The sequence below is a fragment of the Erinaceus europaeus genome, chromosome 4, assembly GCF_950295315.1.
Source record: "Erinaceus europaeus chromosome 4, mEriEur2.1, whole genome shotgun sequence".
Taxonomy (NCBI): Eukaryota; Metazoa; Chordata; class Mammalia; order Eulipotyphla; family Erinaceidae; genus Erinaceus; species Erinaceus europaeus.
In genome coordinates, this window is record NC_080165.1 from 40,237,652 (window position 1) to 40,257,116 (window position 19,465).

The following is a 19,465-nucleotide window of genomic DNA, read 5'->3' on the forward strand; positions in this document are numbered from 1 at the left end:
AATAACAATAAAACTAGGGAATAAGAAGTAGGAAAAAGTAGGAAGAATTGTATTAGTTAATTTTGTAATGTTTGCTATCTTTTTTGACAAGGTAAAGCAAAAAGACAAAGCATGCTAGTATATTTACATTTTGCAGAAGCCACAAAGATACATGTGACTTCATTTTTAGACCTAAATCACTTAATAACATAAAACAATTTGAAAGAAGCAATAGGAATAAGAAAATAGGGAAAGAAGTGTCAATTTACATGTAGAAATATTCTAAATTATATGCGTGGTCCTACCCCATGGTAGTTTTATTTCATCCTTCCACTGCTTAAAGCTACAATCTGGAGAATGAAATATTCCTCAGTAAGGATTCATCGGAGGGTAGAAGAGGTGACAAGTCTTCTTAGTGACAAGTGGGAAGAGGTGTGACATTTTGCAAACAAGCCTCTGTAGTAGCGTGTATGCACCCCAGGGTCATGACAGCTGGGATGTTGCTGGGATTTTTTTATAGAAGTCAACTTGGCAGTATTGTAGTAACAGTTCTCTCTAGTTGGTAAACATATTCAGAAGTTGTCACACCTGCCTGTTCAGATCTTGTCCTTGTGGGCTTGTGAAGGTCAGCAGGATGGGCAAGCATAGCCTAGCTCCTCACACTCTTGACAGCTTGGAAAAAATATACCGAGCAGTATGGCCTCAGTGTTTTCTTCCAACCACCACTGCATTTTGACATAAATGAAACATTTTTCTTCTTCTCAGCAATTATTCATGCATGGAAAACAAAATTCCTATGTAAAATGATTATATTCCTAAATCATTTCCAGATTATTTGTGAACTTGGGTCCTAGTTGCTTTAATTTTTTTTTTTCCTAAACTGTTGTTGCCAGATTTCATTCCCAAGCAGTAAGCAGTAAGCTGATCTAGAAGTCTAGGATATAGAAAAATTATTTCTTGACTACATGAGATAATATTTCTAGTTCTGTCATTGTGTCACTCTATGTAGGGATACTTTTTAATTAACTGAGTCTTCATTGCATTCTCTACAAAGTATAAATCTGATGATACAATTAGTTTTTGTCAATGAGGGCTAAGTATGATTACAAAGCTCTAAATAGTGAAAGTTATATTCATCTATCGGTATTAAATATGAGGATAATTACAACTCCATTTTTCAGAAGCATGAATTAATGAAAATGGCATGTAAATATATGAATTTAAATGTTTCCAGAGTACAGTAAAATAAATCTTGATAGATAAGCCAATTTTCCTGTGAAAAAATATTTAACATTCTAGAAATATTTGCAAATACCTAGGATTCCTGGATAGAAACAAAGTGAAGTTGTGACAAGGATGGTCTTTTGAACTAGAACACTTTACTTTGGTTTTATAACAGAGAACTGCTCTGCTCTGGTTTAGAGTAGTACAGGGGATTAAATGTAGGACCTCAGAATCTCAGACATGAAAATCTTTTGCAGAGACTCTACATGATCTCTCTAGGGTGGGTAAATTGTTTTTTTTTTTTTAGTTTAACAAACATTTTTATTTTAATTTTACTACATATTCTAAATTTTTATTAGTGGTTTCATAATGATCTATAAGATTATGGGATAGGAGAGATACAATTCCACAAAATTCCCACCAGCAGAGTTCTACATCCCATTGCCTAAAAGTTAACAAGAAGGTATAAAAACACAGAATAGTAATCTCCACTCTTATGAAATATGACTATTATATTCATTTGCCAATATTCTGCTAAATTAATTTTTCATTTAACTAGTATCACCATTGTGTATTCTACTCTAAGAATCCCATCTGACACAACAAGATAAAAACAGACTTAAAAGAAAGGATGGAAAACTATCATACAGGCTAATGGACCACAAAAAAAGCTGGAACAGCCATTCTCATCTCTGACACAACAGATTTTAAATTAAATAAAGTAATAAAAGATAGGCAAAGACATCACATAATGATTAGAGGATCAATCAGCCAAGAAGATTTAACAATTATTAACATCTACGCATCCAGTGAGGGACCAACTAAATACATTAAATACCTACTGAAAGAACTTCAAAAATACATCAATAGTAATACAATGATAGTGGGAGGTGTTAATACCAACTCTCACACTTTGACAGATCAGCAAAGAAACAAGAGAAGTAAATGAAGAGATGGTCAGACTAGACCTCTTGGATATCTTCAGAGCCCTTCACCCCAAAAAACTGGAATACATATTCTTCTAAAATCCACACAACACATACTCAAGGATAGACCACATGTTAGGCCACAGAGACAGCATCAGTAAATTCAAGAGCATTGAAATCATCCCAAGTATCTTCTCAGACCACAGTGGAGTAAAACTAACATTTAACAACAAACAAAATTATTAAAAGACACAGAATTTGGAAACTAAACAACATACTGCTTAACAGCCACTGGGTCAGAGAGTCACTCAAGCAAGAAATTCAAATGTTCCTGGAAACAAATGAAAATGAAGACACAACCTATCAAAATATTTGGGACACAGCTAAAGCAGTATTGAGAGGGAAACTCATAGCCATACAATCACATATTAAACAACAAGAAAAAGCTCAAATAAATTACCTTACTGCACACCTCAAGGACTTAGAGGAAGAGGAACAAAGGAACCCTAAAGCAACAAGAAGGACAGAAATCACTAAAGTTAGAGCAGAAATAAACAACATCAAAAATAAGAGAACCATACAGAAGATCAATGAAGCCAAATGTTGGTTCTTTGAAAGATTAAACAAAATTGACAAACCCCTAGCCGTACTCACTAAACAAAAAGGGGAGAAGATTTAAATTAATAGAATTGTAAACAATAGAGGAGATATCACAACTGACACCACAGAAATTCAGAAAATCATGTGAAACCTCTATGAAGAACTACATGCCACCAAGCTAGAAAATCTGGAAGAAATGGAAGAATTCCTAGAAGCATATGCCCTTCCAAAACTGAACCAAGAAGAACTATAAAACCTAAATGCACCAATCACTGACAAAGAAATTGAAACCGTTATTAAGAATCTCCCCAACAACAAAAGTCCTGGACCAGATGGCTTCACAAAAAAATTCTACAAAACCTTCAGGATACAGTTAGTACCCATACTTCTAAAGCTTTTCCATAAGGTCAAAGAAACAGGAACACTCCCTTCTACCTTCTATGAAGCCAAAATCACCCTGATACCAAAAGCAAATAGGGACACAACAAAAAAGGAAAACTACAGACCAATATCTCTGATGAACATAGATGCCAAAATATTAAACAAGATCTTGGCCAATTGGATACAACAGCATATCAAAAAGATTGTTCATCACTACCAAGTGGGATTTATCCCAGGAATGCAAGGTTGGTTCAACATACTTAAGTCAATCAATGTCATTCATCACATCAATAAAAGCAAAGCCAAAAACCACATGATAATCTCAGTAGATGCAGAGAAAACCTTTGACAAAATCCAACACCCATTCATGCTCAAAACTCTACAAAAAATGGGAATAGATGGGAAATTCCTCAAGATAGTGGAGTCTATATATAGCAAACCTACAGCCAACATCATACTCAATGGACAGAAACTGAAAGCATTCCCCCTCAGATCAGGGACTAGACAGGGCTGTCCACTGTGACCATTACTCTTCAACATAGTGTTGGAAGTTCTTGCCATAGCAATCAGGCAAGAGAAAGGAATCAAAGGAATACAGATTGGAAGGGAAGAAGTCAAGCTCTCACTATTTGCAGATGATATGATAGTATACGTAGAAAAACCTAAAGAATCCAGCAGAAAACTACTGGAAGGTATTAGGCAGTATAGAAAGGCATCAGGCTACAAAATCAATGTACAAATATCAGTGGCATTTCTTTATTCAAACACTAAATCTGAAGAAGAAGACATCCAGAAATCACTTGCATTCACTGTTGCAGCAAAATCAATAAAATACCTAGGAATACAGTTGACCAAAGACATGAAAGACTTGTATACTGAAAACTATGAGTCACTATTCAAGGAAATAGAAACTGATAGCAAGAAATAGAAAGACATCCCATGTTCATGGTTTGGAAGAATAAATATAATCAAAATTAATATTCTCCCCAAAGCAATATTCAAATTTAATGTGATACCCATCAAAGTTCCACCAAACTTCTTTAAGAGAATAGAACAAAAACTATAGTCATTTATCTGGAACCAGAAAACACCTAGAATTGCCAAAACAGTCTTGAAGAAAAGAAACAGAAATGGAGGCATCACACGCCTAGATCTCAACCTATATTATAAGGCCATCATCATCAAAACAGCATGATACTGGAAAAAAATAGGCACACAGATCAACAGAACAGAACCGAAAGCCCAGAACCAAACCCCCACACCTATGGGCATCTAATCTTTGTTAAGGGGGCCCAAAGTATTAAATGGAAGAAGGAGGCTCTCTTCAATAAATGGTGCTGGGAAAACTGGGTTGAAACATGCAAAAGAATGAAACTGAACCACTTCATCTCACCAGAAACACAAATCAACTCCAAATGGATCAAAGACCTGGATGTTAGACCAGAAACAATCAAATACTTAGAGAAAAACATTGGTAAAACACTTTCCCACCTAAACCTCAAGGACATCTTTGATGAAACAAACCCAATTGCAAGGAAGACTAAAGCAGTGCACTGCTTAGCTGTAGCTTATGGTGGTGTGGGAGTTGAACCTGGGACCTGGCAACTTCAGGCATGAAAGTCAGTTTTCGTAACCATTATGCTATTTCCCCTAACCCTAAAATAATTTTTATTTCACCTAAAGAATAGAGGGACAATGGAAAAACATATTATGTTTACATACATTTCTCACATTCTCCTCTGTGCTATTTGAATTCAATAAGTGCCTATTGCAGAGGTTAAACTTCCACTGTTTATATTTTTCTGCTTGCACAGGGTTACTTAACCATCCCAAACAGTACCAGCAGACACTTACGCATTATGGTATATTTAAGTAAATTCTGTGTTGTACTTACCTTTATGTTTATGCAACGTCTATTTTTATCAGCTATGGTGGTGACCAAATTCAAGATTTTAATGGTATGTTACTGGGGATTCTCATCCTCAAACTTGAGTCCTGCCACTTCTGCAGACATCACTGCAGCATGTTCTCCAAGCTTATCACCAGATTTCCTTTTCCAGTGGAGTATCTCAACAGCACAACTACAGTCAAGATTTTCAAAGCCAAGGACTGAATTGAGGTTTCATTTTCCTGCCAAGTCACTTTCTCATTGATTTTCCTTTATTATTTCCAAGTACATTGTGGAAATCAATGAGTGATGGGCTGGATTTTTAAAGTTTGTATAAGGATTTAACAGAGATTTAAAAAATGTTTGGATATTCATACACTACTTATCCACTGTCTTTGGAAGTCCGTGGGAAATCATCCAAGAAAAGGTTCATATTATTGCCAACATTTTCTGCTCTGATTTGGGTGGAAAATGCATGTACGCCTACTTCAATTCTAACATGTTTTTCAACTTTTGTCATAACCAGAAACTGTTTTAGGAAGTCATTTTGGGAAGCAGGTAAGTGAAATTCAATTTTGGAATTCTGAAAATTTTGTATTCTGAATTGTAAGCATATGTATGTTAAATGATCTTAACCCATGTGAGTAGAGTCAACAAGGCTAATGAGTAGTGAATTTGATTTTACAAAAATCTCTTTGGCTGCTTAGTCCTTTACAATAGCAACACTTAAACATGTGAGTTAATAAGTTTTGGGAAAAAATGTTTAGTGCTATCTAAATATGAAATAACATTTAAAAAATGATGGTAGTACATAACTTTCTCTGGGACCATACAAGGCATGTAGAAACGTCCCAAGGGCTTCATATTATAAACACGTGGTATCTCTAAAAAGGCCATTATCTGTATGAGTCAATTTCCTAAGTGCCTGAAACAGATGAACTAACTACCCAGCCTAAAGAAAATTAGGTTCATTATATTAGAAAATAGTTTTCTATTATCGTTATGAAAAATTCTCAAACAATATGGGTTCTTCCTAGATTCTGCTGATCATCAAGTAATAGGAATGTCTTCTTCAATCCTTGCATTTTTCCATTCACTTGGTCACAAAATTGTTGGGAGTCCTTTCTATGGTAACAAACTTATACTTAAAGTTCCAACAGCATAGCATTCCATCTTCCCTGCTATCTACTGGCAAGATTTTACATAACATGGTTAGTTACGTTGCTAAAGTTTCTTTAAAATTCAGTCACGTGATTTTTATAATATTACCCAAAAAGTTAACAGAATGTATTTTATTGGTGAATTCTTCCATAATAAAAGCACTGGCATCTAATAATCACATAAAATTATGTCAAATTAAACCTTATACTTACTTACTCTGACAAATAAATAAATGCTTTGTTTAACTTATTTTGTCAAATATAATAGGTAACCATAACAACTTCCATCTATGGAGTCCTGAGCACTTATTCTATAAAAGAAATACTTCTGAACATTTATATACGTAATTCCACTTTACTCTTACAGTAAGTTAAAGAGACAACATCATTATTATTCCTGTACTAAAGATGGATAAAACAGGAGTCATAGTGGTTAAGGTTCTTGCACAAAATTGCAAAATCTGTAAGCTATAGGATGGAAACTTAAGCTTTGGCTGTTTGATTTTTATTTTGAAAGTCTATTTCAGTAAGGTGTACTATTATAAATAGCCTTGACAATGTAAAATTAAAAGATTGGGAGATGACTATCTCTGATCAACTCTGATTAGACCCCAAATATTCCATCTCCTATACTATATTCCCTAAACATTACTAGTGCAAACTGACAATTCATTTAACAAGATCTAGAAATAGCAGCTGGTATGGATACAAGTCATTTCCCTACAGAGCCTCTGAGTGTTGTTGGCCTTGTGATAAAAAGGCAAACAGGCAAGATATTGGGATTGTTTGGAGATTCAGAAGCAATCCTTATCTTTCATTTATCTGTATAAATCCCTTAGTTACTTCTCTCAAAATTTCATTGCATATACTTTTTACAGCATTATTCCAATGACTTAATACCCAAATATTGAGTGTTGATGTGAAGGAAAAAAAAAAAGCTTATGGGTTAACTACCAATAGTGACATAAATAATTGAAAATAGTTCATTGTGAATTTTATCTGCTTAAAAAGTATGACTTTCTGAGAATTGTAAATTAATTATCTTATTCAAATATTTAAAGCAATTTTAAAGCAAAATATGTGTTAATTCTCCAAAGCAAATTTGTGGGGTTTTTTTTGTAATTAAGAACACAACGTAATTTATGTGTATACATATGTACATATTTTTGAGTTTGTAATAAGATTAACTTTGGTCAGTTCTGTGTGTGATTTTTCAAAATCCTTATTTAGTTATAGACAATACCATGTTGCTTTCTCAAAATCCAAACAATGATTTCATTGATTTATCTCAGAATAGTGATGCTTGTAATTGTGTTTAAGATAAAAATGTATGAATAAATATGAAACATCAGTAAAAAAATAATAACTATGTTATTAAGAACTGCTAGGCTGTCTATATAGCCAATTATCATTGTTATCTTATCACACTGTCTTCATATTAGTGAACAGACAATCTTAGTTTTATTTCATTTTAATCTACTGTTTTGATGGGTGGGTAGAGAGTTAACCTAGGGTTTCATGCTTGTAATGCACATATACTACCTCTGTGCCACCTCCACAATCTTTTTATCTTTTTTTTTTTTTAAGAGACAGGCAGAGAGAGGGTAAAACTCTACCATCCACGGATTTTTTGCTTCATCTTTGTTGCTCTTGTGTGGTGCCTGGAACCATGTTATCTTTATACTGTCTTGTAGGAAACCACTAAAATATGTTCATTTAATTTTTTATCATTATTGCAATTGTTTTATTTATTTACTTTTATTATTTATTTTCCAGAGCACTGTCCAGCTTGTGTCAGTGCTGGGGATTGAACGTAGGGCCTCAGAGACTGAAGTATGAAAGTCTTTTGGCATAACCACTGTTATCTCCCCAGCTCCCACTCAACTAATTTTAACACTATTTCTTATTTTAACCAGAACATACAAAATCATTTAGTGCAAAATAAGTTATATTTATTTATGCTAGTGGATGCCAAACTAAAATCTTTGTTTTTTGTTGGTCATGAATTTCATACACTCTTTAACCTTTTATGGAATTTATGTGACAGTCTTTCTTCATGCTCACTTTACTCAGAATTATACTTGTTATAAATATTATGATGTATAAAAGCAGAAAAATGCTGACACTCAATTGCTTCTGTAAGGGTATTTCCTCAGTTTTACTGAAAACTAGGGGTAGAAAACTAGGGAACATATATCTTTACTGTCTCTTTTCCTAATTCTATCTTAATGATCTGTATTTAATGGTAGAATAACTGTTCAGGCCTTTGTCTATCATGTATCTAATTATGAAGCTAAAATGATCACTCTCATGTATGTTCACAGAATTTAACATGTAACAGACCAAATGAACATGCTTTAAAGATTTGCAAATATGCCACTAGTATCAGAAAACAACTAAAGGAATTTTTGCACATTTGATAATTTTTTAATTCCCCACATGCATGCACTTACTAATCTAGATCTCAAAGAAGGACCATACTTATACATGTATATTTTAAATAGTCACACATAATCCTAATAGAAAAATGTTAAACTCAAAAAGTCATTACCTAATAATAGGTTAGGTATAATCAAGCTAGAGCTCTTGTTAGCATTTTTCAATACAAAGACACTCTGGCTTTTGGTGGTCCTAGGGATTGATCTGGAACCTTGGAGCTTTAAGAATAAAAGCCATTTTGGCATAACCACTGCTCTAACTCCCTAGAACTCACATATATATATATATATACTGGGCTGAGGAGATAGCATAATGGCTATGCAAAAGAATCTCATGCCTAAGACTCCCAGTTTTAATTCTAAGAACCACTATAAGCCAGATCTAAGTAGTGTTCTGTTCTTCTCTTTATATATCTTTATATATCTCTATTTTTTACTAAAATACAATAAAATAAGTAAACATTTTAAATAATGTGACCTTTCTACTTAAACCTAGATACCTTCCTCACCTACTTCTTATTTCACTTCCTTCAATAACTCCAAAGCTAAATTTGTCAGACAAAGTAAGGATTACAAAGTTAGATAAGGGCAAGAGACTGGCATACTTTAATGATGGATTTTTGGTCACTACCAACCACCCCATCACCTGGGGCCCTAGTCAGGGAGTCCTGGGATTCTCACACAGACATGATAGGCCTAGACCTCTAACAGATGCCTTTCTTCACAGTCATTGGTCATCTCCATCAGGAACAACATAATGGACCCCTCTGTGGGCCCCTATAGGACCTCGCCCTCCATGTAGATCAACAATGGTAGGGAAAGTTCTATTCTCCGAAGAGAGATGGGATAACATACTCTACCAGTCGAAGAAGATGGATCCTGAAATTATTGCAGCCTGGAGTATGCCTAGCTATGACCACAGAATGCGATCTCAGACCTAGAGGGATGCAGAGGTTACACAGGCTCCTGTGTTGAATATGGGCCCCAGATTAAACTGTTGGGATTTACTTTTAATAATACTTATATATTTTTCCCATATTTGGGAGCTACTCTCTTCCATGATCCAGCTTTCTAGTCCTTTTACCAACTATGACACCATCTCTGCAGACAATACCTTGGCTCCACCTGCACATTAGCTGTCAGATTCAGGCAAAAACTGGTAAAGTCATAGGCCCCTTGAAATATACCTAAAATAGACTATTATCTTTTTCCAAAATGGAGACCCCCAAATCTTCATCTGTAATATTCTTGCCTTAAGGTTCCTGATTAGTCAAACAGTTTTTTTCTGCTTTATATTTTAACTCTTTTTCAGCCACCAAGTTCCATATGCTACACTGATGCCAACTGGACTTCCCTGGGAAGACAACCCCACTAATATGTCCTGGAACCCTGCCTCCTTAGAATCATGTCCCACTAGGGAAAGAGAGAGACAGACTGAGAGTACAGATTGACCTGCCAATGCCCATGTTCAGTGAGGAAGCAATCATAGAAGCCAGATCTTCCACATTCTGCACCCCATAATGATATTGGGTCCATGCTTCCAGAGGGATAAAGAATAGGAAAGCTTTTAAGGGGGTGGTTAGGGGTGGAATAGGGAGTTGTGGTAGTGGGAATTGTGTGGAACTGTACCCCTTTTACCCTATGGTTTTATCAATATCTCCATTTTATAAATATGTTTAAATGTGACCTTGATTCATAATACATCAAAATTATAAGGTATTCTTTTACACCCCTATAGGTGTGCAAGAGTCACAATATCTACCATCAAACTTTCAGTGATCCTCTTATACATGTTCCTACTGACCCACCATTTCCCATCCTTCCTACAAATACTGCAGTTTGCATCAAGTGTAAGCTACTTTTATTATATTTAGCCATTTTATCTGGTTTAATTATTTATATTTCCAAATGAGTGAAAGCATCAGTATTTGTCTTTGACTCCTTTACTCATTTTACATAACATAATAATTTTGCATGTCATCTAATTCATTTCAGAAGACACAAGTTTATCTTTCAAAATAGCAGAGTGATATCTCATTGGGTATATTCCCCACAGCTTCTTTATCCAGTTATCTGTCAGTAGCCATTTTGTTTGACTATGTTTTGGCCACTGTAAACAACATAGCTACTGAGATTGTTATATTTTTCATAATTAGTTTCTTGAGAAAATGTTGATATACATGGCTGTTGTCACATGAATAGAGTTCTACAGCTCCCCAAGTCGGGTGGCAGAACAACTCACTTTCTTTACGTTCTTTATCTTTCTCCACCATAAGGTACAATCACCAACACCCTTCACAGTCCTCCTCCCCACTGAGTCTCACAGTCCATTAAACTTTCATCTTGCATTAACCTTTGTTTTACTTTCATCTTGCTTATTAGTGAGATTATCTGGTATTCATCCTTCTCCTTCTGGTTTATCTTACTTTTGTGTTTCTCTTCAGTTCCATCCATGTTACAACAAAAGATTTCATAATGTTTTACAAATATCACTATTCTTTTTTTAATTATTAATTATTTAAGAAAGGAGACATTAACAAAATCACAGGATGGGGGGTACAACTTCACACAATTCCTGCCACCCAATCTCCATATCCCATCCCCTCCCCTGATAGCTTCCCCATTCTCTAGCCCTCTGGGAGCATGGGCCCAGGGTCGTCGTGGGTTGCAGAAGGTGGAAGGTCTGGCTTCTGTAATTGCTTTCCCGCTGAACATGGGCGTTGACTGGTCAATCCATACTCCCAGTCTGCCTCTCTCTTTCTCTAGTAGGGTGGGTCTCTGGGGAAGCGGAGCTCCAAGACTCATTGGTGAGGTCTTCTGTCCAGGGAAGCCTGGCCGGCATCCTGATGGCATCTGGAACCTGGTGGCTGAAAAGAGAGTTAACATACAAAGCCAAACAAATTGTTAAGCAATCAGGGACCCAAATTTTGGAATAGTGGAGATGAAGTGTTAGGGGGGTGTACTCACTGCAAACTCTAGTGTACTTCTGCTTTCAGGTATATATTCACCCTGGTTTATGGATACGTGTGAACACATGCTCTATCTCCTGGAACCTAGTCTATATCTAGGTTTTGGGAGTTTGTTTGGGAGTGAACCTGGGATGAATTAGAGAATGCTATGAAAGGAAAGGTCTCACCCGAGTGATAAAGTTGAACAGTTGTCATTCCACACCTTAAGTTTCTGGACACAGTCTGAAGTGAAGCATGCTGGGGTGACACTCATTGCGTTGATAAGGTTGCGATCAGCGCATGCAATATTTTTTGTGTATGCATACAGCACAACTTTCTTAAAACACTGATTTATATTTTTAAACAAATACTTTAAGATTGGCAAAAATCTCTTACTTGGGTAGTGTGCCTGTTCTGCCATATGGAGGACTTATGTTCAAGTCTGACCAGTAATGGAAGGAAGTTTTTACGACTGTGGTAGCATTCTTCTTCTTTCTCTGCCTCTGTCTCTATACCTGAATAAGTTTTCTCTGTGTAGCAAAGCCCTGAGAACAAAGAAGAATAAGAAGAAGAGAAGAAAAGAAAAATATTTTAACAAACTGCAAAACGTCAATACAGAAATATATTGAAAGAGAAATATAAACTAGTGATTCACTCTAATTTTACTGTAAACAATGTCAGGAGGAAATAACAACTTATTCACAGATAAAGTCTGGAGTACCAAAGTGTTGAAAAACAAAGCATAAAGAAACCACAAATTTGCAAAATAAGCTTGAGACATTATTACTCAAACAACAAATTATATAGGAAAGTATATCAAAGGCCAGTTTATTATGTGTATCTGTCATCAGTTCAAAATTACAAGATCCAAAGTGCGTTTCATTTTTAAAATTTTTTATATTTATTTATTTACTTATTTTCCCTTTTGTTGCCCTTTTTATTGTTGTTGTTATTGATGTTGTCGTTGTTAGGACAGAGAGAAATGGAAAGAGGAGGGGAATACAGAGAGGGGGAGAGAAAGATAGACACCTACAGACCTGCTTCACCACCTGTAAAGTGACTCCCCTGCAGGTGGAGAGCGGGGGCTTGAACCGGGATCCTTATGCCAGTCTTTGTGCTTTGTGCCACACGCACTTAACCCGCTGTGCTACCGCCTGACTCCCCCAAAGTGCATTTCTAAGAAAAAGAAAACTAGCGGGGGTCGGGTGATGGTGCAGTGGGTTAAGCACATGTGGCGCAAAGCACAAGGACCAAACGTAACCACCCCGGTTCGAGCCCCCGGCTCCCCACCTGCAGGGGAGTCGCTTCACAGGCCATGAATCAGGTCTGCAGGTGTCTATCTTTCTCTCCCCCTCTCTGTCTTCCTCTCCTCTCTCCATTTCTCTCTGTCCTACCCAACAACGAACAACATCAACAATGGCAACAATAATACCCATAACGAGGCTACAACAAGGGCAACAGAAGGGAAAAAATTGCCTCCAGGAGCGGTGGATTCAGCCCAGCAATAACCCTGAAGGAAAAGAAAAAAAGAAAAGAAAAGAAAAGAAAAAGAAAACTAGCAAAAGAGGGACATCCAGCTTTGAAAGAATATTTTGAGAACACATAATGCCAGCACTTATTGTAATATTATATTATTTAAATGCCAGGAATAAATAATATATTTTATAAAACCAAACAACAGTGGAATTTGCATCCAAGCTTAATTTTTCCTAATCATTCATTTTGAATTATTTCTTTAAAATTTTGAAATTATACTCTAGTCATCATAATATTGTATTTTATATGGATTTTTTTAAGTTAACTCACTAGTGAAATGTGTAAATGATATATACCAAAAAAAAAAAAAAAAAAAACACCTAGTGTATTGCTCCAAAGTAAAAGTCTCTGGGGGAGGGGGTGGTAGAGAAGTTTTCAGGTCCCGGAACATGATTACAGAGATGGACCTGGAGAGGTATTTAGATTGTTGTGAAAAACTGAGAAATTTACACGTGTATAAAGTGCTATATTTTACTGTTGAGTGTAAACCATTAATTCCTCCAGTAAAGAAAAATGTAAGTTAGATATCCTATATTTACCGAAATGGAGGGGGAAAATGCCTTATGACAGCAGGAATGATGAAAACAAAATATCACAAAGATGGTAGTCATTATTTTGCCAGTTCATCTCTTTTGTATGTTCCGGTGTCAAAGTGTCTCAGATTTGTGTCACAAACAAAAGCAAGTTATATCCCAATATTTCAGAAATAGCACACAGACTAGGAAGAGATTGGTTCTTTTCATTGGAAGATTATTTATAATTTTAAATAATTAGATGGGCACAATATTTTGTAAGTAAATGGAGTAAGCTTCAATATTCTCTATTTACAAAATTAAAACAGCAAATTTAATGCATAGAGAGTCATATAATGCAGAATCAAATGTTTCAAACTGGAACAGGCATGAAAGAGAATAACAAAGTTATAGTAGAATGGTAAAATAAACACTTGGATGTGTGATATTTTCCATTCTCTGACAGAATATATAATTTATAAATATATATATGTACATATAAAGTATGCATATGAATGTATAATGTATATACATAAAGAATATATCTATAAAATACATAGTCTAGCTAAATTTTACTTGTTTTTTAATGCACTCCAGATATATGTAATTTTATGATATACAGCAATTGTATTAATTGCCTTTCATTTCAAACTGAAGTTAAATTTGTGAAGGGGAGTCTCCCGGGTCAACTAGGAATACCAAAGGAGATCATCTGGGACTGCAACAAGACAGGACTTGAAGGACTTCAGGAACCCACCAAATCACTGGTGAGTGCACAACCATAAACCAGAGTTCAGCAGTGCTCTGATCTCTCTCTCAATATATATATATATATATATATATATATATATATATATATATATATATATATAGCCCGACTCCCCGGGTTCTGAGGTCTTTATTGCATTTTGCACATGCTCCGGAATAAGTAGCTCATCAGAAATACCAGACAATTTGCAGAACAGCAATCTGTATGCTTTGTTGAGTCTTTACTGATGTAACATAAGCTCATTGCATTCTGACAAGCCCACCACCTTAGGGTTTATCAGAATCTTCTACTTAAAAAGGCAGGTTTCAGAGAGATTATTTTGCTTGTGCATAAATGAGTAGACCTGACTGTGATAAAGACTGTTCTTCTGCATTCATTTATCAGTTTTAGTACATAGTGCCTGCTATTCTTATTAGTTCTTAAAAGTTACAATGTCATCTAGAATAAAGGTCTTAAAAATCAGTGCCTAACTCTGAAGGAGAGAAGTCCTATGATGGAGTAGACCAGGGGATAAATCTTGGTTAATATGTTTCATAATCACATGTAGGAATGGGAAAAACTTTATCTAGCATCCAAATGAGTCACCAGTAGTATAGAAATTCTCACTTTTCAGTTTAGTTGTAAGGAACTAAGAAAAAAATGAAATAAACAAATATGATTTATTTTTATAATGAATGCAATTTTCTTAGATTAATAGGCATGGAAGAGCTATGATTGTTATATGTCTAAAAATCCCAAATGGCAAAATATAATTAAAGTTAGAACTGTTGAACAAATAAACCTGTTAAATACATAATATTACTAGGCAAAATAGTTATATGTTTATCACTTTGCCACTGTAATTACATTCACTGAAACTCTTCATGCATATATTAATATTATGCTAACATTAGAGGCAAAAACATAAATTGCATAACACTGAGTTTAGTTTCAACTATAAAGAGCATGATAAAAAAAAGTTTGCTATTTAAAAAGAAAAAGAAAAAAAGCCTTTGGATTTAATAGTATTGCTGATTGCTTTACTGGGAGGTAATAGACTATTCTAACTACATACATACTTATTTCAAACAAGCAATTAATATGTACCTCCAAATACGTACCTGGTTTGTAAAGTCATAAAATTATCTACTTTAGGTCTCTCCAAGCATGAGTTAAAAAAAAAATAATTCAGTTAAATTTGAAAAAGGAGACACCAGGAAGTGAACCTAGGTTGCTATTCTATGTAAATACAAGACAAATATATTCAAGTAATTTTAACTAATTTCCAAAGATTATGTATAAGCAAACTGGATAGATGTGGGTCAGAGTGGGTGTGTTAGTTATTAGAAGCCAGGAGAGGCTAGGAAATTAATTCCCTCAGGGTGAAACTCTGTAGCTAAAAATAAACAAGAAGAGCCTTTCAAATGATTTCTGAAGGCTTAACAAAATCAGTGCCAAATACTGCATGGGGAAAGAAAAAAAAAAAAAAGAAGAAAAGAATTTACTTGTAAGGAAACTCAAAAGAAATAGAAGGGGTTGGAAGGAGAGGAATGGCAGGCTAAAAAAAAAAAAAAAAAAAAAAAAAAAATCTAAGTATCTCTAAGTACAAAATGAATCTCAGTTTCCCAAGTAAGTAAATTACCGTCAATACCACCCATAAGTTACACCAACAGCAAACACTGGGCATTTTTTATTGATTTAATAATGATTGGCAAGACTGTAGGATAAGAAGGGTACAATTCCATACAATTCCCATCACCAGAGTTCTGCATCCCAGCCCTTAGTATGGACCCAGGATCTTTTTGGAATGCAGAAGATGGGAGGTCTGGCTTCTGTAATTGCTTCTCCTCTGTACATGGGCATTTGCAGATCAATCCATACTCCCAGCCTGTTTCTGTCTTTCCCTAGTGGACTTGGGTTCTGGGGAAATGGGGTTCCAGGACACATTGGTAAGGTTGTCTGCCCGAGGGAAGTCAGGTTGGCAATATGGTAGCATCTATAAATGACTTAAAAGCATTAAGATATAAATCAGAAAAAAAATGTTTAATAATCAGGAACCTAAAGGTAAGAATACAACCAATGAGATTTGGGGGGGTGGGGTCCTTCATTTTGGAAAAAGCCAGGGAGCCTATTTTGGGTATATTCCAAGGGACCCATGACTTTACTAATTTTTGCCTGAGCCTGACAGCTAAGGAAGGTAGGCTAAAGGTATTGTCTGGGGAGATGATGTCAGAGTTGGAAATAAGACTAGAAAGCTGGATCAAGACAGAGAGTTGCTCCCAAATATGGGGAAAGTTTATAAATGCCATTAACTGGAAGCCCATCAATCTGATCTGGGTCCCATGTCTATTCCTATTCAGCACAGAAGCCTGTGTAACCTCTGTATCCATGATGATCACATAACATCAGCAGCTATAATTGAAGTATTCTCCTTAAAAATTCCCTAATTCTGAGGCCTGGAGATAGCTCACTTGGTAGAATGCATATTTTGCCATAAATCAGTACCAGAGTTGGAGCCTCTGGCCTAGCATATGAAAACAGCATGCAAAAGTGGAACTTACAAGTGATGGAGGTTCTGTTGCTGATCTGTCTCTCTATCTGTCTGTCTGTCTATCTATCTATCTATCTATCTATCTATCTTCGTAATTTATCTGTTTCTCTCTGTCTCAAACCTTCTACCTGGATAAAAAAAAAAGCTTAAGAAATAAAAATAAAAATATATATTAACCTGGAGCAGTGGGATTATTTAGAGTTGAAGCTCTTAGTGAAGTTTCTTTAAAAAAAAAAGAGAGGAAAGAAAATAAATTTACATATGTTAATTTTACCATTAGTATAACTAAAAGTAGAACCTAGTAACAAAGCTGAACCAACAAGTTGCCTTAAGTAACATGATGACTTACAACTCTAATCATATTAATAACTAACCTCATTTGGAGAGACTTTTTTTTTAAACCTTAATAGCTACATTTTAGTTTGAAATGATTAAGGAAGGTAAATATTTTAAAGTAGAAATTAGTGCATCTTTACTTATGACCAAGCAATCCATTATTTGTCTTAAATTTCTTCAGTTATCTTAAAATATATGCCATGAAGTATAAGGACCCATTTTAGGACACTGGTTTGAACCCCCAGCTCCCCACTTGCAGGGGGGTTGCTTCATAAACAGTCTTCTTCTAGCGTTTGCCCTTCTTCCATAGCCAGTCTACAGCGTCAGGTTGAGCCTGATGTAAAGTTTCGAAACCTCCTTTGAATCTGGAGAGGTGGCAGTCGTTGACTATGTGGGTCATAGTCTGTCTATAGCCGCAGGGGCAGTTCGGGTCGTCTCTGGCTCCCCAGCGATGGAACATAGCGGCTAGCGGCGCACTGGCCATGGCCTGTTCGATAGCGATTGAGGAGGGCCCAATCATAACGTGCTAGGTCAAAGCCGGGTTGACGCTTGCAGGGGTCTGTGATGAGGTGTTTGTTCTTTACCTCAGCTGACTGCCAGCTCTGTTTCCAAGAGTCTGGAACAGAGAAGTTCAGTGTAGGCGTAGGGGACCAGATTGGGTGATGAGACGTCAAGCGTTGGACAGGGTGGGCGAAGATATCCGTGTATATTGGCAGGTCCGGTCGAGCGTAGACGTGGGAAATGAACTTAGATGATACCGCATCCCGACGAATATCTGGTGGGGTGATGTCGCTAAGAACTGGCAGCCATGGAACTGGGGTGGAACGGATGTTTCCAGAAATTATCCTCATGGAGGAATATAATTTGCAATCGACCAAGTGGACATGGGGGCTACGGAACCATACTGGGGCACAGTATTCTGCAGTGGAATAGCAATGAGATGATGATCGTAGAGTGGAAGTGCTCGCACCCCATGAGGAGCTGGCCAGTCTTGTAATGATGTTATTCTTCACGCCCACCTTTGTTGCAGTTTTTATGACATGTTCATGAAATGACAGGGTGCGATCGAGAGTAACGCCAAGATAGACTGGCTGGGCTTCATGCCGGATTCTCGTATCGCCAAGCTGCACATTAAGCTCACGCGAGGCCGAGGCATGGTGTAGATGGAAAACCGTTTTTGCAGTGCTAGGTATTAGTCGCCATTTTTTACAGTATTCAGATATCAGAGACATGTCTTTCGTGAGTGTTTCCTCGAGGATGTCAAACTTGGATGCCTGAGTTGCACAGCAGATGTCATCGGCGTAGATGAACTTCCTTGAAGAAGTTTCTGGGAGGTCATTGATGTAAATATTAAATAGCGTAGGAGCCAGAACAGAGCCCTGGGGGAGGCCACTTGAGACAAGTCTCCATCTGCTAGACTTGTCACCCAGATGCACCCGGAATCTTCTGTTTTGGAGAAGAAATGATATAGTGTTGGTCACCCATGGAGGCAGGCATCTTGAGATCTTGACTTCATAAACAGTGAAGCAGGTCTGCAGGTGTCTGTCTTTTGCTTTACCTCTCTGTCTCCCCTTTCTCTCTGTGCTAGCCAAAAAAAAAAAAAAAAAAAAAAATGGCCACAGGAGCAGTGGATTTGTAGTGCAGGCACCAAGCCCCAGTGATAAACTTGGAAGCAAATAAGTAAATATATGCCATAGAATGATCATTTCTGCCAGTCACTATACCTGTTAAATTCATAATATCATGATGGTAACTACTCTAATAAGACCAATTTAATGGTCATTGTGTACATGCTTTATATGTAATTCTATTTCCTCAAATTTGGCTTTTAATCAAATCACTCATTCAAGTCAGATCACTGAATACCTAAGAGTTCCTAGCAACTCAAATGATTACTGTTTTGTGACAGATTAACATTTAAATAACTTTGCATAACATCCCTCAGTCAGTTAATTTATAAATATGTTGATGGTTCAAATCTGAATTATATATAGGGATTAATTTCCCCATCATGCAGGTCCCTTATGTAAAGTTAATTTCTTCTTAACAAAAACAACAACAGTTCATTGTTTGCTCTAGCAGTGGATAAAAATAACAATATTGAGTATGACTTGCAAATACCTGGTCTAGTCTTATGTCCTACAATCTCTCTATCACTTATGCCTTGTGTTGCAATTGATTTGAATTCCCAAATAGCTAGTGTTACCCTATGCCTGAGTGTTTATACACACTATCATC